General features: G+C 41.8%; 1 protein-coding gene across 11 annotated transcripts in view; it reads right to left on the bottom strand.

Annotated features, from left to right (window-relative positions):
• SEMA4D (semaphorin 4D) overlaps positions 1–21,556 on the bottom strand; it is a 103,575-nt gene that overhangs the window by 56,443 nt on the left and 25,576 nt on the right. The window contains exon 1 of one of the 11 annotated variants that reach the window (XM_074856500.1): positions 20,340–20,447. The exons of the other annotated variants lie outside the window; for them this stretch is intronic. The gene's annotated coding sequence lies outside the window, so the exon portion shown is untranslated. Of the gene's footprint in view, positions 1–20,339; positions 20,448–21,556 lie in introns of those variants that run through there. 11 annotated transcript variants of the gene reach the window in all.

Here is a 21,556-nt window from a genome sequence, read left to right as displayed (position 1 = left end):
TAGAACATTCTCATGAGCATTACTGGGATTTTAACTCCTGCCAAGCCTAAAATGAGCTTTTTCTTATGCCAAATGAAATGTAGTAGAGTCATTATTACAATTGATAATTAACTTTTAAAAATCTTGTTTGCACTATCATTAAGGACATTATGAAAGAGAAAGATAGATGTGAAAGCTGCACACTACAGAGGTTCTGCCTTAAAGTGTCTTGACAAAACTGGTAATTACTCCAAGTTTCCAGCCCTTGAACACTAAACTTGAGGTTTTTAGTATTATAGAAAAGCAGAACTATAAAATGATATGAAAGCATTAGAAGCAAGGTAAGATTTATGTGCTTCCATCAAGGTTTACGGATCAACAGTGAAATACAAAGCCTTCCTCAGCAAAGCTGACCTCCAAATGCAGCAACAGCCATCCATGTCTTATCTCAAACCAGATATCCCCACCCCAGACCACTCTAAGCTTTCATATTTGGTGGAAAAATTGTGTTAAACTCAGCCATATGCAAAAATTAATCCCAGCCTACAGAGATATGTCAGAGAATTTGATGGCAATTGATGTTACTTGTGAACCAGATCCTGTAGAGGTGCTCAAGCTGTTAGCTGCTTCCCTGTATCACTTTATAACCTACTGAGTTCAGCAGCTACAGGTATCACATCATCAAAAGGTATGCAAAGAAAAAGGAGAACATCCTTGAGACAGCTATACCCTCTTTCCTGCTGCATGACTCAGGACAGGCAGAGATAGGACTCAAGAAGATAACTGTCATTGTCTATGAGATCATCTTTCTATATTAACTGAAATCAATTAAACTTTTAAGTTCAAAGTTCTCTGTGAATATATTAATTTCCCAAATATAAATTTCAATTGTTATGCAGTTCATTTGCTAAAAATTTGCTGGTTTGCCTTTTTTTTTTTTTTTTTTAAAAGTGACAGATTGAACACAGTAAACAAAACTATTTTTACTAAACATTAGTTTCCTTCTCTCCCTTAATGCTTCCCTCAGTTTTCTCTAACTGGAATATTAGCAAGAGTATGTAACAGCAGAGCAAAACCATGCCCCAGTATTAAAATGTGACCTTAGCTAGGTAATATTATTTACTTATGAACAGAGGAGCCTCTCACAGAGTCTTCTTTCTAAGCAAACTATGATTTAAACTTAAGTCTAGAAAATTTTTCCTTAGAAATTCAAAAACCACTAATTTTCAAGTTTCCTACAAGATATGCAGATTTGCATTGAGAATTAAGTCTACTAACAATCAGCTCGCTTTTCTTAAGTAGCTTTTGCAGATCTCTTAGAAGTCACCCATGGTACCCAGAAGTATATAGACTACAAGCTGAATATCAGTACTCCAGATTAACAAGCATTTATTAGCCGTTTTGCTACTGCTCTTCTACAATTAAGGACTGAATGACAGTTCTGTCTCCTGTTGGTCTGTTTGCTGAGAATCCTCACTTATGGCAGATTTTAAATAGCAAGCTTCATCTAAGCTTCCTTGTTCTTAAAAGCTGCAGACATATTTCTGCTTGACAAAAACGCTTATCGTCTTTAACAACAGATTCACTGTTCAGCAATACACAGGAAACTGCGCTACAGTTTGCATGCAATGGCCTGAGAAGTTCACCAGCAAGGTCAGCTGATTGCACACCTCGAACTACAACACATGCTGCTCCTTACTGACCCCAAAACTTCCATGACTTCCCTCTGAGAAAGCCCAAAAGCAACAGTCATTCTGCAGAAAAAAAAATATAGGTACTCAATTAGCTATGCTCAAACAGCTCTCTATCTTTCTAACACGGTGGATATTGTGCATTTTACTGTTACCTCTTTTGTTTTGAGCCATGGTGCTTTAAAAGTATCTGAATAGGTTACAGGTTTTTTTAATTCTAACATGCTTTGAAAGAGAGTGGTGGCACAGTCAACGTTTAAGTGACAGCCAACAGCTTTGCAATTCCTGCAAAGGGAAGCTGACCCTTCCCTCAAGACTTCTAACAAAATACTGTCACACTGCAGGTCATCTCGGATGATATGAACTGATACCACTTTAGCGGGAAAAAAGCCCTTGCTGACTTATCTTTTTGTTAACATAAAACAAAGTATTCAAACATTAACGTCTGAAAGTACTGCTCAAAATTACCTTCAAGACAATGACAAACTAATGGAAAGCTAAAAAGTTAACGTTTATTTATATCACTGCTGTAATGCACGTGAGGTGCTTCTTTGCACTGATGGTCACCTAGGTCCACCACATCACTCCTAGTGCACAGGGAACCAAAGATTTCCTATCTCCTTCTGCTTCTCTGGGTATGAAAACGGGTTGCTTCGTTCTCCCTACTACAGGATTTTTTGCAGGATTTCCTGCAGGAACCCTTCGTGTCTGACAGGTGTGAAGTTTCACAGTACAATTCTGAGAAAGCATGTCTTAAAGACAATCTAGTCAGATCCTGTCTGAAGATGAGCTGCTAACAATCTCAGACCCTCTGTGGGTGGATGGGTCTTTCCATCCAAGGCCCAGAACTTCTCAAGGGCATTTATCTCCTGTCCAACACTTTAGTACGTTTCCAGCTCTCACTGACATGTTAGGTTTAACCTTCCCTGACATGTGCCAGTGCAGTTGTCAGTTCCATGCCTGAGAAAGACTGCAAAAGCCTGGGATCAGCCACTTGACTTTGAAGGACACAGTAACTGCAAAACCAGGAGCTTACCATCCCTGGGAAAACAGCTGCTCAGCAGAGTGCACCATCAGCTCCTGTGGTGCGCAAAGGCTCCTGGTGAAAGCCAGGCTCAGGAAGCCATGAGAAGTGTCACAATGGACTGAAGGAAAAGGTTCTTCCTTGTAAAGCCCAGGAACGACAGTTCAAACAAAAAATTTTGCTTACCAGGAAGACCTGAAAAGTCTTCAGCAACTCCAATAGAAAGAAGGTGAGCGGACTGCATACCGAGATCCACAGCACTGTAATAAGGATTTTTGTGTCCCTTGTAAAAATTACAATTTGAACCTGAAAGTGGAAGTCTGCACCACACAGAGTTTGCACCACTTTCAGTTTAAAGAATGCTTATGTCACTCACCAGTTTTCTCCTACACCTAAGACACTTCGTAAATTTTCAGGCAGGAAAACAAGTTTAATAATTACTTTTTTCTGGCTCCTTAACAGGCTGAGAAGTCGGCAGCACAACCTGTGAGGATCTCCCACCACTTGCCATCCACCTCTGTGAGGATCTCCCAGCCACTCACAGTTCTCCTCTCCACCTCCTGAAGCAGCTGCATCCTAGCAGCCACTCCTCCTTCACCACCATAGGGCTCTTCCAACTGCATCAAACAAACCATGGCTGTCATGAGGCTGTGTCACCACACTTTCAGCGTGCAAGGTTAGAAAACACCAGCAGCATTACACTCTTACTCTTACGCATACGAATACAGGCAGGTTTGAAAGGGTGCCTGTTCTCACAGTATCACCCTATCTGGTCTTTAACAGCTTGCATGCAGAAATCAAGCAGACTAACACTGCACCATGTACAAAAGTATCACAGCAGCAGCAGCGATGATCAGATTCTGCCACCACCTTACAAGAGCGGGTATCATCTACCTCCTTCTCAACTCAGTGTAAAACACATTAAGTGGAGCTGCTAAAGCAGCAGGGTATCTGCTTCCCAAGGAGCTGCAGCTAAAATGGCATCCTCAGACTTCCCCTGTGCCCTAAATAAACCCATCTCCACACAATTCTGGTACATTAAAGACACAGGTGCAAGCAAGGGCCTCACACCAGCCCCTACACTACCTCCCATGGTGCCAGAAGAGCCAAGAGCCAGGTGGGCAACTCTATCCCACTGCTACGCAGGGTCCTGTTTCATCATTTTCACTCCTGTATGGGTGACAAATTTTAAGACCAAGAAGCAACAAGGTGCACTGTCTCTTTGACAGCAAAGTGCATGGCCTATTCTGGGACACCTAAGATGCACAATTTCAAGAAATGAATGAGTGATCATTTGGATCACCTCACTGCCCAGGTGGTGGAGTGCCCCAAGGCACTACAAAATCTAGAGCTGGATGATGTTTCTCAGGTGAAAAGCTCATAAAATAAAATCCTGTAGTCCTCCACTCCTTGCCCTCAATAGCTGCAAAATTGAGACAAATAAAATTAGAAGATCTTCTAGTAATCTATTAAAGCAGATGGAGCAACACTTCCAACATGTTACCGCAGCATGACCAAAACACAAATCCTTGTTTCTTGAATGAAGAGGTCTTCAGAGCTGTGAAGTACCACAGAACATGGGGTTGTTTCTGCTGTTGGTTTGTTGAATTAAATGGAAAATAGCAAGTTAAAATGCTTAGGGAACATATATTATGGTCAAACCCCATTTCAATAACATCAATTGTTCATAGTCCAAAAGATTAAACTCTGTTGGATTAGTAAGGGTGACATCACTTTTAGAAAAGCCTGGGTGTGACAATTATATCCAGGAGACTGCGGAAGGCTGATCACTGGCAAAAGGAGGATAAGCCAAGTCTTCCGGCCTGAAAGTCAAGTATTAGTCAACTCTTGCAGACAAGACTATAGTAAGGCCAGTGTTTAGACAGCATCCAGGACAGGGAGCACAGGCTTTGGTTCAGACTCTCAACACAGTGGATGCTGCCCGTCAGCTGGGACTTAAGGAAGCTAGTTTAAAACTGCCTCAATTTTTTTTCACCTGGACAGTCAACAACTCCTTGCTGATTAACAGGATTTGCATTCATCACTAAAGAGGACACTGCAGTACAAGACCAGAAGAAACACTGCTGACTTGGGCAAGCAATGCACTAGACAGCGATGGCCAAAGGGTATGGTGGGGATAAAAAGTAAAAGTAGAAATTTAAAAAAAGCTATTTCAGGGGAACAAGACAAAGAATACATTTTTAGCGAGGACACCCTACTGTCCCATCATCATTAAGATCTCATTCAAGGGAAGCAGCAGCAGCACAGGAGGTCGGGGAAGAAAAGAACAGGACAAGGAACAGGCAATTGCAGTTACTGAATTAAGCATAACCCGAAGCCATGACTTGAGGCTGCATCCTTGAAGGATTGTCCTTCTTCCTGCCCTACTCCTGGGCTGCTTCCTGCAGCAGCTTGGAGCAGTGTGAAGCTATTCCCACCTATCAGCTCCAGCACTGACAACCAGCTCCAAGCTGCAGGAGTGAATATGAGAACGCCAGATAATTTTCCTTTACTGCACATTAGGAAAGCTCTGGAAACAGGGCAGACTAACTCCAACTGAGGATTATTTACACTCCATTCTTAGTGGACATTTTATCTTTTTAACATACAAGCCACTATTACAGCTCCAGTTTCAAGGAAGCTGATAATTTATTCCACCAGCACCGAAAAACACCGTTATCACCAACAAAAGGATGTTTTCAGATATTGTGCATTATTTGGTCCAAACCAAGGCTGACCAGACATGGGAGGCGCCTGATCTATGATATGTCTGCAGTCTTTCCTTTTCTTCTGCTTATAAAGGTTCTATGGCTGGCAAAAGCTAAACAGAGTAAGTGAGTGCAAAAATAGAGATTTTTCCACAGGTCTAAAAATGAAAAAAACCTAGACTGCAAAGTGGCAATCATTTCTGTCTTCATGGGAAAAAGCTAGAGTCAGAATAAGCTGAGTGAATTCAGTTAATCATAACCACATTAAGCCATTCATCTCTGTGGCAGAATGTCCCAGGCTCTGCAGCTAACATTTCACTATGTGAATGGGTAGAAACATTTGCTCACATAAGCTGGTTAAATGTGATTCAGCCCAGATGTCCGAATGGCTTAGCAGTCTTTGTTGTGAGATGTTTGCAAAACATCAAAAAAGAATGACAGACACAAATACATGACCAAGTTCCTGTCCAGCATACGTGCAAGGCTTGGAGTTTCACAAGACTATTTTTGGTAGCACATATTGCTAAAAACTCAATTATGTACCACAACTGTAGTTATACAACCTTCAGTTCTTGTCCAAAGGTGAAAATTGGCTGTAAAAAAACTGACCATTAGGGTCCCCTTGCCCCTATGCAGCACTACTGCACCTGTCAGCAACAAGGAGGTGGAGCAGAGAAATGAGATATGAAAAATGCTGCCAGCCTGAGCATCTTGGAAAATACCTGGTACACCACAGGTGGGGGGAAGTATTCCACTTACAGACTTGATACACACGCGTTCCGTTTGATAAAGATGTGCCAGGATAAGCTCAAAAAATCTGTCCTACAGAGGGTGGCAGGCATGAGATAACTAGGGCCAGAATTGTATTTACAGGGGACCTGCTCACATGATTTTATCAAAATAATAGTACCGTCCATCTCCTCTGAGTACCCCACAGTCGTGGAGAACACACACAAAAGATAGTATTCTAAAAGCAAGTACCATAGACATATACAACTTCACAGAAAAATCTGGGTTGAGAATAACGCAGGGAAAACCTTAGAATAAGACCAGTAATACTGCAGTAATTCATCATTCCAAATACAAGGTCATTTTCTTCTCTCGTTGTGGAATGTATTGATTCTAATTAAGCACAAATTTTCCTGCAGCAATAGAGGTTAATATGATACCTGGTTCAGACAGCTTCTGCAACACATGAGCATTACAAATTTACCCTTAAAAAGAAACTTGGGAAAAAAACATGGACTAGCTCTATTATGCAAATATGTGCAAACACACGTACAACTTCTCCACACCTATCACACACAAGTATTTGTTTCAATATGGTGAAACAAATGATCTGCATCCACTTGCATAGATAAAGGCATTCCCATTACTCGGTGATCTCAAACTGCTAGCAAATGCATCTCAACATCACTGTATCAGATTACCTGCTGGAGGCATTTTAACAGACTTAGAGCTGAAACCAGCCAAGCAGCTTGGTTAGAGCCCAAGCCTTCCCCAGAATGTACCATATACCAACAGACAAGCCTCAACACAGGAGTTCAGGCCTACCAGCAGCAGACCCACCAGTCTTCCTCTGCTACTAAGATAGGCTAATATCTGTTATAAAGAGGCATTTCACAGCCAAAAGAATGAATATGCATTAATCAATACTGACAAAATCACTACAGCAGGACACTACCTTTCCTGCTAGCAGGTCTACTGCCTCCAAATTTAATTCTAAAAATAACAAATTAAAAAGGAAACACGCAACTCTGAAACAGCTTAACAGGTACAACATTTTTCCACATCTCTAACTTCTCATCTACAAGAATGAAAGTCAGCTTCAAATTCTCCTCCTTAAATCCATCCCCATCTTTAAAGACCAAAAGACATTCTTCTGCTTTTAGCTGGCTATTCAGCCTCAAAAAAAGGTACCACAGCTTGAGAGTATTTGCCTTGACCCAAACCTCAGAAGTTTGTTTTTTAACATTCGGGGTGGAAGGGCAGGGAGGAAATCAAGCATAAAGTACCTAATTAGAGCTTAGGTCCGAGCAAAGCAAAAATTTGCTCACACTGTCCATACTTAACTTTGATGCACTGAAACGTGGAACAACCAGACTCTTGATACACTTCTGCTAGAAGTCTTTGTATTCAACAGGAAAACTACCTTTTGTACACCACTCTTCTTCACAAGTAGTTTATAACTACATTTAGTTATAAATGTAGTTTTCCTCAGTGTTCTCCAGAGAAGGCAGCAAAAAAAGCAAAACAAGCCAGAAGATTTTGTGGCAAAGAATGAGAACTCTATGAAGTGTTCAGCACTGAGGAGCAAAAAGCAAAGCAACTAGCAGAGCTTCCAGTGTCCAAGATTTAAAACATGCAGAGGAAGTCTTTTGTTCTAATTTGTACCTATCAGTTTACAGAACGACGGCACCACTCTAACAGCTATTTTTTCAAAGTACGTGGACCAATTGTTTTACATAAAATTGTTGTACAAATACTCTTGCTACCTGCCACACACTTGGGATGGCAGTGTAAAAGCAGTTGCTCTAGCCAGTTTTCTTCCAAAAGCACCAACTGCTCTCCTTGCTCCTAAAGAGAATTTAATGAAGCCATCTGCTCACAGTTGTGACTATTCTAAAAACATCCTGCATTCTTTATGCTCCCTTTTACAGTTCAAAGCCTGGCTAATATCCCAAGGCTACAACCTTTGCAAAAAACAAAACAAGAAGCAGAAAGAAGCATTACTGAAAACATTTTGCTCATATGTAAGTTAAAATACTTTCGTATCTGCATATCTCATATACAGATATATTATTGACATTTTTGGCAATATTTGTATTTTAAAGAAAGGCAGTAGAATAGTAGGTTGCAATGGACATACAATATTGAATCTTGCACTTGTTTTTAAGTATCTGAATGTGTTATTTGGTAAAATAAACAAATGTCAAATCAAGGAAGCTAGCTAACTGATCCACAATTTTTAAATACCTCAGTGCTACAGCCTCATATGAGCGTAACCAAGAAATGAAGAACTTATATTCATTTAGTTTCCAAAACTTTTATCCAACCCATCTGTAAAATACCAACCAGGAGATACAGATTTAAAACAACTGCTGTACAGACTATAGGAAAAGGCTGTCATATGACAACAGCCACACACCTGCAGTGGTCAGTTTCAGCTGCCAGGATGTTGCGCATCTGTCAGGAATGTATGGGATAAGAGTACTGGAAGAGGCACAACCAGGTGAGAACAAACCCTGAGCACAGGTAAGTCTCCTACATGAAGTTACTGCTTTTACACAGAGTAGAGATATGTAACGTATATTGACTTTTAACACTTCCGTACTTAGGGGTACATTTCTCCAATTTCCCGTCTGTTAGCACCCCTCTGGCAGCAAACTTAAAACATGATTTTCCAAGGAGATATACTTCAGCACAGGATTAACTTTTGCTGCACCTGGCAGTGTAAGTAAGCATAAGTGTGCTTTTCCAACTGAAAAATACTTTACTCAAAACGCAAGTTCAAAAAGGTAAAAACCTGTTTCATTGTGTTTCCAAGATGACTCTGAAATTAATAGCGCTGCAAGTCATCTAGGAACAGAAAATACATCACAGTACCAAGCACAATGGAGTCTTCAATTCTGCCTGGCACTTCTAGATCACTTTCAAACACAAACATTGTCTTCAGCTACAAACAAAATATCACCAAAAAACCCCAAATAACTATGAGTGGCATAATAAAAACCACACTTATTTGTAGGGGAGCATAGCCTACACACACCAACCAAGAGCAAGAGCCTGAATATACAGCACGCATGTTCTGGGTTTCTTTGTTTCCACAGCAAGACTTTCTGGGAGGCAGGGGACAAAGAATCCCTCTTTCAAATGTTTTCTGGTGCCAGTTTTCAAAAGGTACAGGGTATAGTTTCTCAGTGGGAGTTACATCTAACATACTAAGAGTGCATATTCAAAATTTTAGTAATCATCTGATGCCCAGGAGAGTTACAGCAGTAGCACAGGACAGGCAAAAATAAGAGTAAAGCTGCTATTAAAAAAATCAGCAAAATTTCACACCAAAACGTGTGAACAGTTGCTCTGTTCTTGCAGCACTGAGTGACAAAATCCCAGTTCTGCATTCACATTTCAGAACATTTTGTCAAATAGCTGCTTCTTCACAGAGATAAGCCTCTTGTAGCATGAAGAAAACCAGAAAATCATCCTGATGTACAGTTTTTCTCACAGATTTCTCTCTAATATAAACACCAGTCCTTGACTTGTTATTCATTAAAAAAGCCTGCCTTTCAAACATGGCCTTTTCACATTCATAGAGCAATGAAAGCAAGGCCGTCATTTTTGGATTTCATAGCAGGGAGAAGCAGAAGTAGAAATGGCGCTGCAGTGATTAAGACAATTTTTTTTCCAGCGCCAGGATTCTCCAAAAGCAAGTGTGTTGCTACTGTTACAGGCATAGCTAACTCACCTGAAATAATGTGGCTGACAGACAGATCCCAAACTAGGCCAGAGCTACCAAAGGGACTTTATAAGCCCAAAACTTAACTTCTCTGAGCAGCCAGTTCTCCCATTGCAAACAATGCTATTTCCTCATTCTGCACTTGTTAAGCAACTGAAACATGAGGCTGGATGAAAACCAAAGCAGGAAGCACCAACAGGGTGCCATGAGTGTTGAAGACACACAACATCTCCTGTTCTAAGAAACAAAACCACCCCACGATTCAGAGGGAAATGGTCTAAGGAAGGTGCTTGCTACACAAGAACACAAATCCCTCCTTCTCTGCACTGGCCTGAGAAATTGTGCCCTGACCGCAAAAACTTTACTAACTGACCCAATTCAGGCTCACCCTCTGTGTGGTAAGGCTCGTCTGGCAGACCAATGGCAGGACTGGCACTGCTGCAAATCATCTGGACACCAGCACTGCAAATGCATTTGAGACGCTGTGCCCTCCATTTCCATGAAACAGTCCCCAAAAACACTCCTGTTTTCAGGCCAGAAAACAGGCAGCAAAAACACGTATCTCATCACTGTGCAAAAGGGAAGCAAAAGATCTCCCCATCAAAGGTGACACAGGAGTCTGTGCTAGGCAGTTAGCGGCTGCTTAGCAAATTACTGCTTAAACAGCACCTTGATCCAACTCCTTTTGCTCTTCTCACATGCAAGGGAAGTTCCGAGTATCTTCGTCCCCTGCTGCATACGGTACCAGCCTAGGCTACAGGGGGAGAAAGCTGGCTTTCCCTACCAAAACAGCGGAAAGAGAAAGAGTGCTCCCCCAAACACACCTCATTTTTAACTAGGGATCCTAGCTAAAAGGATTAAGGCAGGAACCCATACTGCTACTTGTTTTAGCACTTCTCAGACCTGACATGTTCTGGAGAATATTCTTCAGGGATATATAAAAACAAGTTAAGCAAAAACATATTTGCCAGGCTAGTGCTAGAATCACATCTGCATATGCATTTTTTTTTCTCCCCCTTGTTGTCTGATCAGTGTTATTTATCAAGGATTAAAGAGGTTGTAAACTACCAACTGCTTGAAGTTTGCTCAGTTGGAAGAGACCCAAAGCTCACTTGTTTGAAGCGTGTTGGCCAGGAGAAGGAAGAGAATTTGAACAAGTATTAGCAGAGCTTTAATGGAGATGCAGAGACTTGCCAGCAGCAGACACGATCTCCTCTCCGCCTCCACAACCAGGGACATAATGTCATCACCCAAGGGACCAGAAGAACAGGACCAGGCACACAAACAGAAAAATTCACAAGAGACTTTACACAGCCACCAGGCTGATAGCGCCTGGAATGACAATTCAACATCAGAAAATACGTAACTTACATGCTAGTACAAGAAACACAGAAAGCTATGTTTGCACGGGTTTTTTTCCTTGCTCTTAGAGATAAATGAAAATACTAAATTTAAAGTTTATGCTGGTTTAAGAATCTTATCAAACTGAAAAACTAAGCCATTTGCTTTTATGAGGAGAAAAGGAGGTTGTGATATGTCACTTTTCAGCCAGATAGTTTCTGAATGTAGCTCACTGTACAGCCAGACAAGTTTTAATACTAGTGCAAGGAAACAAGAGCACATTTAACTGCAGATTTGCAATAAAAATATGCTCCCTCTGTTTCACTCTGCACAACTGCCATTCTGGAAAGTGTTAAGGTTTTGACTGAAATTCCAGCAACCAAAGAAAATAGATTGGAAGCTACCAGACAGTTGCTGCCATGGACCAAAGCATCTTTAATGCATTCCTCACAAACTGGGGTTTCCACTGATCCATCTGTCTCCTAATTTTCTGCTTGCATGAGGATATTTTTGAGTTTCTTTTATACAATTTTCTTTCTGACACCTGCACCAGAGACTTGACATGAACTCTGTTATAAACCTCTTTGGCTCACAGCTCACACAGAGTTAATCAGCTCCTAGGGCACTCTTGATAACCAAGTGAGAAAGAACTGCCAAAAAACAACCTATTTTATTTGAACTCTGTGTAAACCTGTGTTTGAACTCCAGTGAAGGTGAGAAGCATACAGAAAGGCTGGACCAAGCAGGCTCTGAAAGCCCCACGTTGATGCCAGAGAACTGAATAAACATGAGTGCAATTGCATGAGCTGTGCTTCTCTGACACACAGGTAGAAGTGCACTTCAAAAACACACTCACCACACAGCTAAAGGCTTCTGATCTACAACAGTACTGGCAACATGTCAAAGCCTGTAACATGGATGAACTAAAAAGCAGAAGATCCAGAGTTCAGAACAGCAGGACTTCACGCAGATGGTGCCACCTTTGCTCTTGTCCCAGCCCAGACCTTGTACCTTGTTTCAGTCCCTTGAACAGCCAGACAACGTAGGCTTCAGCTGTCTCCAAAGCCTGTCTGCAGCGGCACATAGGGGATGCCCAGCCTCTGTTACTCCATTCACACCCCCAGCCTCAGTGTGAGCTGCTCACAGAGGATTACAAAATCAGCAGCTCTCCAACAGCCCTCTTCAGTTCCCATGCTGATGAAAGCTAGCAGCCTGTGGCAGGGACATAACGCTTCCAAATGGACAGCAGCAGGACCCAAAAAGGACCACTGAGGAGGAAGGGAGAGGGACGAGTCACCTGTGTTGAAGACTGTTTACTTATTTTTGTCTTGCAACTTTATTAACTTTGGAACCCCAAACGCCTTTTGAGACCTGTGAGATAGAGCAGATAAACCCCGGAACCACAAGTTTAGCAAGTACAATTTCTACCACAAGTTGGTTTCACTATGTGGATATCACAAAAAAAGTATGAACAAGCACTGTTTGCATGTTTAAACTTCACTTCTCATAGGTTGAAGACTGAGAATGTACCATAAAGGATCATGTACAAAACCAAGGCAATCGGTACAGCAAACATGCAAACTGTCTGCATTATAGTTACAAGTCTCACAGCCCTCAGCTTGATGCAAATACAGAAAGCGAAGAGTGCAAGAACAAAAATCAACGTGAAAGACACAGTTCTTTGAAGAAACCATTTTAAATAAACTAATTTGAAATAAACTAATGTTTAATCAAATACTTTCATCTCATTTTATCAAAGTTAGATGGATATTCTCATCAAAAGATCCTAAATGCAAAACTGCTAGAGAAACAGGTAGCGAAACGAGTAACGGCTGCCCTCTCCAGATCAACGAACAGTGACGAACTCACCAAGACATACGGTACAGCCACAATGTCTGCAGCAGACAGAAAATACTGTTTTCTACCCAAAGCTATAGTCAGGAAAGCTTAGTGCTGCCAAACGAAAAGTTAACGTACAACTAAGACCTTCACACACGGGCATTTCATTAACCTTTGCTTCTCATGCCATGCACACCTGAGTAGTGGATATGTGAGGTATGTCTACCTCACTAAAAATGTAAACCACCAGGGGGTCCCAAAGAGAAAGCAGGAGGTCTGTGATTAAAACCCTACCTAAGGATGGATGGTACCCATTTACTTCCCTGTCATAAAAGCTGGATGCTAAACCTGTCACCCAAAAGGGGAGCTTCAGCACAGATAAATCTTAATTCACAACTACCAGCACAAGTTTAAGTTTTCTGTCTATCAGTGGATTTCTGATCTTGCAATTCATACACCAGGTCCAAAAGGTTTCCAAGGCAGAGAACTAAATATTCCCGTAGGTTAGTGTAAGACTGAGCAATGGGCCTGTAAGCACAGTTCAAACAAACTGTACTAACAGACTGTCCATTAATTAAAGTTGATGCTTCTTTGCCCATCAGGCAACGGCAAATTGGGAGCCATCACATAATGAAACCATTGTTAGCCTCTCCTTTACATATTCAACTGCCGAACAAAAGGGTTGCACATTCAACAAGGACTTGAACTTCTGCAGGTAGCATTGCTTCTCAGCAACAAACACAACAGCAAAAGAGATCTTGCACTGGAAGGAGAAAAGTCTGAGAGAAAAAACCCTAAAAGCTTTCTATTACAATGTTTACTGAACAGCAACTTTTCATAAGTGCCATCAGTTTTTTAAGTTCAGCATCATAACACTTTGCCACTATCATTACCTAGAAAAGATAGCACAAAATGCCTCCCAAGGAAGGCCAGTTTACTCTCCTTCCATCCTCCCAAGTTGTCACATTTAGTGCTCTTTTACAAGTTTTCAAACATATGAAAAAATACATTTTGACATTTGAATATGAGACAAATGTGTCAAAAAATGAGATACCCACTTTTCCTAAAACATTTCTGATACAGAGTTATTCTTCAATAAAAAACAGACATAACAAGTTGCAAAACACTTAGCAGAAGGAGAAGGTAAGGAGGTTTCTCGCATAAAGGAATGTAAGGGGGATTTTGAGCTTGTGGTGGTATTCCATGAATTTGTGCAACACATTTAAAAACAAGAATTGATTCTTATTCATACCAACATTGTTTCTGTGGCGTTTTATCAACAGCAGTAACTGCAAACAGCAATCACAGCTGGCATAATGTGAGCACCAACTGAAATACTTTCATCCCAATTTTCCTGAGACAAACAGGTGAAAGAATGTCCAATGTTTCAGAAAAGAGCAAAGAAAGAAGCCCCTGAACAAAAAGAAGTAACAAGCTAAGACAAGTAAAGGGCCTCTAATGGTAGTGATTTATTCTATCACAGCCTGTTAGCGTCAGGTTATGTAATGAGCCCACATGATTTAGGAATTCACGTAGGGAGAAAATGTTTTTCAATTAGCAATATGGATCTGGGTTGGCTGACATCAAGTGCCTGCAAGTGATAATCTCACAAAAATGACAGATGAAGACTTTAAACAATGGCTTAAAATTCATTACTTTTTATGACCCTAAGTTTATGAAGGCATGCCTTAACGCTGTCTTCAAAGTAAACCAAAAGAAATTAGAATGGTAGATGTAAACTGTAATTCTCCTCAATACCAGCATTTCTCATACTTTCAAACGTCTCTGTTTCTAAATTAGGGTACAGAAGAAATGATGTATGAAGCTGAGACACAGGGGTAGGTAACACAACAGCTATGAATTAGAAAGGGAGAAACCTGTAAGCAATGAAACAAAACCACAAAAAACAATTAATACACGTTAAGCATTTACAGAAGGGAAAATACAGGTGGAAAAACATGCAGCTACAAAGCCAAAAGCTGTCACTGAAAATCAGTTTGCCCTCCTAGGTAACAGAGGCTGCTAAACCCTTCCACGAGTCAGCTGAAGTGAAAATCTGCTCTTAGAAAAGCAGACCGTCCCCAGTATACAGCCTCTTGCAGAGGCAGAAAACCACCAATTTTCTGTTACGTACTGTGCTTTATTACTGGTCTGAAATGACTGCATTCAGCTTCCAAATACTGGTGTTCAATGTACCTCACCCTGACGAGTAAACTAAATTTGTCCTCCGCATCATTTGTATTTTTCAATTTATGAGCATCGCCTTTTCTTTGGTAAATTACACAGGTAGTGCTTCTTGGATTTGTCTCACTAAAAACACATTTTCTAGCACTTAACCCTCCAAGTCTAGGGTAATATCCTGTACTTGTCCACAGGCAAACAAGATAACGGAAGGAGACTAAACCAAATTTTTTGTGAGCTTAGCCAAACTGATATGCATTACAAGCACCACAGATTAAAAAGATGCATAGAGCCAGTTCATGACGGCTAAGACACTACAAAAAACCCCAAACTTTCCAACGCATCCTTTGCAGTGGCTTTTAAATCTGTTTTTTGAGACATTCAGACAATGGCTGTGCAAAACATCATCTTCCCAAAGGAACCAGGTTCCAAGCCAAAAGCTGTGACTCAGACTAGCAGCCTCCAGGGGCTGTCACCACTGGGCTCCTCCGATGTCAAGCCAATTTATGTAGCTCTAGAGTTACTGAAAGGAAGAAGCCCCCAGCAAGCATTTACTCTCCAGAATATAAGACACAGGTACTTTTATTTTACAACAGAAGGGGCATAGGTAAGGCCATCTCTTGGATGTTTGTTTTCTTCTGGTTTTTGTTTGTTTTTTTAAATCAGCTATTATTTTGGTATATCAAGATCTTTCATTAAGTGATGCAACTTCAGTCAGATGTGCACAGAAAGAGCACTCCTAGGGTGGGGAAGCAAAAAGTAAGCTTTAGAGCACTTCTGCATTCTTTTCTTGACTCTAGATACACCATTTTGTGTGGGTAAAGAAGCTGAGTCAAGAAGTAGAAACCCTTCTGCCTAAATAAGGACATGGGATAAGCTACCGAGACAGTTAGAACAGATTTTTCTTGTGACACAACTTTGACCATACCATGAATACACATACTTCACTTCAACCTGAGTCCAATTCTCATATTGCTAAAAGACAAACAAAAAATCCTTCATCCTCTTATTCCCATCTGCTAAAACATACATAAAAGTTTCCAGGAGGAAGGGAAGCAAATGGGATTATGAAAAACAAAATTAAACCTTCTGACTCATCTCCTTCTTCCCCTTTTATCCATTACACGCCAGCAAACCTCTTGCCTTCATCACTCAGCAGAAATCACATGGACTAACTACCACCTGCACTTTCTTCAGGCAGCAAGAATGTCAATGCCTTCCGCTCACCTGAGCTTTGAAACATTACATGGGCAAGAGTAAATGAAAATTTCAGGGTGGGTACGAAATGGTGGGAAGGTGAGTGGAGGGTTGCCCAGCGCAACGCTAGAGGGCTTGAGCTCCCCCATGCCACGCTGCCCAATGCTGCACATGCTCCCCGACACAGCCTGCCCTGCCCCCGCCCCGCAGCCAGCCTCATGTCCTCCCAGACACCAGCGCCTTGTTCACCACAGAAAGAAAAACAGAGTGGAGACAAGGGAAGAGGAAGAGTGTTGTCTTTTGTTCTACCAGTCCGCCTTCTGATTTGGGGGACCATTTTTGTTTAGAGGTTGACTTATTTAAGAAGTAACCGATGTCATCTCGGTTTGGTAATCCAGTGCATCAGAAAAGCAGAAGCCAGGGGGATTTAAGGTAGTGGCTACTGTGTCTGCTTTAGAAAGCTTCTTAATAACACAGGTAAAAACGCCTACTTAAAAAATAGGCTACAGAACTCAAAGGAATTCAGAAAAGAGCTCAGCAACACCAAAATGGGAAAAGCAGAAATAAAATGCAATACAATACTGTGTTGTAACCGAGCTCAGCGAGTTGCAGAAACTTGATGGCCCAGATGGCACAAGTTAGCATTCGGAAAGAACACGTCAGTTTGGACAAAGAATCCTCCCATATTACACATAAGAAAACCTTATTATCGGCACTGTTACCCAAAAGTGACAGAGCCCAACTCTCAAATCCTGAAGGCGACTGCTTACTCATTAACCTGCTTTTTTATGCTGTCTTTGATGAATCCCACTTGTACATACCCATAGAGGCAGTTCACAGCTCTTCACCCACATGACAAAGGGACACAGGCCACTGAAGCTGTTGTGAAGGTCACAGCTCCACCTCCCCAGGCCAGCAGGAGCAAGCCCTGCACTAGACAGTTTGGTTTGCTCTCCCCCACCTGCGCTGGATCGAAGGCCAGCCTGGATCCATAAGCTCTGAAACTACCATTTTAGCTATCTGCCACACAAGCCAAACCACACCACCCAACACTGTTCCCCCCAAAAACACAAGGAGGGCAAAAGATAGTTCTCTCTTCCCAGACGCTCAGGGCCTCCTCCCTCTGGCAGGCAGTGGGAGCCTGGGAGGGGGCAGACAGGTGCACAGGGGACACAGCAGGGCAGGAAACTCATCAAGCACCTGGTGCTCAAGATGGAAAACACCGTGACATGTAAAAACTTGGTAAGAGGCATAAATTACTAGAAATTGAGGCCATTTCTGTAGTGGTGCCAAAAGGAGCCGTGGCAGCATTGAACCTCTCTCAATCATTAACCCGAGGGGGGAAGAAAAAACAATATGCCTCCCGCCTGTCAGCCAGAGAGGGTTTGTCCCTGCAACGTTCAGCTCCAGCAACCCCTCACAAAGGCTGACATTTCAGAGAGATGGTGCCGCAGGGGCACAGCCCTCCTGTCACACCACCCACAAGCAGGGAAGGGACAGTGGCTGTTCCTCCCTGTCTCAAGACAGGCCCTTTCGAGAATGTCTTTCCTCAATGTCTGCGAGAAAGGCGTAAAGGCCACGGAGACCAACCCTACTGCCACTGGGCTGATGTTGCTCCATCAGATTCCATGTACTTACAAGGGGGGACAAAAATGAGCATACAGATATTAAAAAGAAGAGTCACCATCAAACACAAGAAAGGTAAATAACTCCACACCTAATTTAGAAAGAAAATTAAATCCATGCTCTTCAAAAAAATCCTCAGATGATACATATACAAACTTGAAAGACCTGCTACCACAGCAGTAATTCCTTCCTAAATGGATGTCCTGCTGCATTTCTGTTCCATGAAGAGTTTGGGTCAAAGCCTCCCTGGATCCTCACCACATCTCACATCCCTGATCAGCCTCTGGCTGCCCCAAAGGACTCTGGCCACACCAAGCCACCAGCTGCTGGCCAACACTGCTGCAGCAGCCAGGGCCCCTAAGTGACAGACATTGAAATACCTCATCTACAGATATCATCTACCATTAATAATTTGAGGCACAATATCAGGTGGTTTTATTACTTAAAAAAAAGGTCTTGGTTCAAATGTTAAACTGCACAACTGATTTATCAGGCCCTTAAAAGGCATCATATCCATGCTGAATGCATTAACTGATCAGTTTGTTTCACATTAATGGTCAGCCCTCTTTTCCTAAGGCACACAAAGACAGCTTTTACTAGCTCACATTTTATACCTCCAAACCCTTGCCTAAATTTTTCACTTAGAATCTCACAAACGCTTTTTTAACTAGAATTAAAAGCAAAACAAAGCCCTAAAAAAACCCCAACTGTAACCCAGTTTTTGCTTTGAAGAAACCTAGCTGATCTACACACTATTCTGACCCACGAACACAAAACAATACTGTACCCCTTGTAAAAGGAGAAGGTACATTCCCCATCCCCAAGCCGTATTCCACAGAGAAATGTACTATCTGAAATAAAACCAGTCTAAATAACACAAACCCAGCAAATTAAGAGTTTAAAGTGCTGGACACACTCAGATTGATTAAGTACATTTTATTTTCCAGACACTCTTCAACAAATAGATTCAAGACTCATCATGCCTATAGCATCCTTTCCTTCAGGAAGATGACTAAAGAGAAGAAGCACCACACCATTCTGTCCCTGTGATGCCAGTTTTGATACAGAAAGGTATACTTAACAATAAAAACCTTAAATCAAGGAGTAAATTAAGACCCCCATTATTAAACAGCTGTAGTTTCTAACACATTTTTCTTAGAATTTTTCCACCATTCAAAAGCAAACAATGCTTCCAAACAAGACTACCCATATGCTTTATTTATATACTATGTGATTCTGTGGAAGGTATATTAATCCACAGAAAGTTAACAGTTTTCAAATTAAAACAAAAAATTCTGCTTTCAGCCTTATCTAGTAAGTGGGCTGGCATTAAGTCAGCTGGACCAACAAACTGTCACATAAGGGTGAGCACTAAAGCAAGATATTTTTGTAGCAAACCACTGCCTACTGCCTGCAAAGTCATTACTGAATGACTATTCCATATTAAAATCAGCACCTTGCTCAACATAATTAAAAACTGTAAGTTGGAACTGGCATATTAAGTCTTAGGGAAACTACTTTCAGCAGCAAGAATGTCTGCTGTCAAAAAGCACCACCCGCTTAAAGTAACTAAAACACAGAAAATACCCTCGATTCTCAGGGTAGCAAAGTGATTCATTGTAGCAAGCTCATCAGTGTTGGAAAGCAGACCGAAAAGCCTACCTACCAGATTAACAACCACATTTGCTCACTTTATGAGAGGCCTCTACCATGAAGGTCCATTTTTAAATCAAGATGGCCTGCAGAACAGAATGCTACTTACAGGGAGCAAACAAGAGGGCAAAAATCTGTGCCTGAACAAACAAGAACAATTGCTAACCTGAAATTAAAATCAGAGAGTAAACAAAATATGCAGCCCACTGTAAGAAACTGTCAGCAGGAGACATTAGGGTGCTGGATGCTGTTATTAAACCAAGTTGTAACAGAAGCCAAGGAGCAGAGATCACAGAGCCCTGAGGTGAAGATATCTGCATCAAAAGGAGAACAACATTGTGCAACTGGTCTCCTAAACCCCGTCCTCTGCAATTCCATCCTAAAAGTTGAGGGGAGAGAACAGATAACCTGACAACCTGTCATCACAGAGATCATAATCTCTCGCTCCAGGGAGAGGCATGGAATTAAAATAATTTTATCCTTTGGTGGCTGCCAAGGAACACGACCTACAATTCCACACTAGATAACTGAAAGAAAGCCAGTATTTACGAAATATCTTTATCAGCTGAAAGAAACTGTCACTTCAGTCAAGTCAGATTCACCCCCAATTTGTTGGTGCCCATTTTCATGCTCCAGCTCACCACAGCATAGATCTCACCGCTGTTTCACCAACACTCCTGTTGCTGGCAAAACCAGCTGAAGCAGCTCCTGCCCCCGCAGCGGCGCTCCTTTGTCGCTGGTGGGGCTGTACCATCAGCAAGCAGCACTGATGTGGTGCAGTGTCAGGCCTCCTAGCAACTGCACCACTGCTTCTGAAGAGGCTGCATGGAAGCACGGAGAGGGAGTAAGAATTGGCAAAAGTTTAGGCTGTTTTTTCTGCCGTATGCAATGGCAGTGGTGCACCAACATTGAGAAGCATGAATGCGATGACCACCTGAACCATGTAAAACACCACCACTGCGCTCTCAAGTATGTCTAACAAGCAAGCAGCAACACTGGGTATTTGCATATGTATTCACAATAAAACAGTTTTATTGTTCAATTTTCAAGCTACACTCAAAGAATACATATAATTCATGGTGGAGAAAAAGGCAACTCTGGTTTTGCCCATGGTAAAGATGAATCCACAGGCAAGCATACATTGGGAACCACCACAATGTCCCACCAATAACGGCTGGCATTCATGCTTCACATGTCCCAGGCCACACTGACATCTGTTCTAGGCAGAAGGAGGAGTGCATTGATACACAGAAATGATTACTTGTTTTAAGACTTACTTACTTATAGAAAACTGCTTAGCAACTTATTTACTTACTTCTAGCAAGTTATAGTATTACTTATAGTATTTTTGAATATTGCTAAGAATCCTGCTTGCCCAGACTGTTCTGTGGAATTTTACCAAGGACTGCTGTGTTCATCAAAACAAAGCAGTTTACTGTGAAAATCTACCCAGAACTGCAGTGTTCAGCAAAATATCATGTTTTTGTCCTTGGGAAACAGATGTGCTCTACCTAGTTGGGTCTTGGTAACGAGTAAAGATAGCCATATACGGACCGACTGTAGAAGTTCCATTGGTTCTCTGAGCTAAGATAGAATGAGTAAACCGTCTGAAAACACTCCTGTTATTCAAGAAATTGGCCAAGAGAATCTGCGCATGCTCCGGGGAAAAGTACAAGGTGAGAAAGACTACGAGCCTTCCTCCAAAAGACACCCCCACCCCCCCCACCCCCCCCCACCCCGAAGACGCCCCCCAGGAGGCAATGCGCAGGTGCAAAGAGAACATAAACTGCTGACACCAGCCTTTCGAACTAACCCAGCCTTACTCATGCATATGTATGTTTGTGTTATGTAATCCAAT

The sequence above is a fragment of the Strix uralensis genome, chromosome Z (genome assembly GCF_047716275.1).
Source record: "Strix uralensis isolate ZFMK-TIS-50842 chromosome Z, bStrUra1, whole genome shotgun sequence".
Classification (NCBI taxonomy): domain Eukaryota; kingdom Metazoa; phylum Chordata; class Aves; order Strigiformes; family Strigidae; genus Strix; species Strix uralensis.
This window is presented reverse-complemented; position numbering and strand designations above follow the sequence as displayed.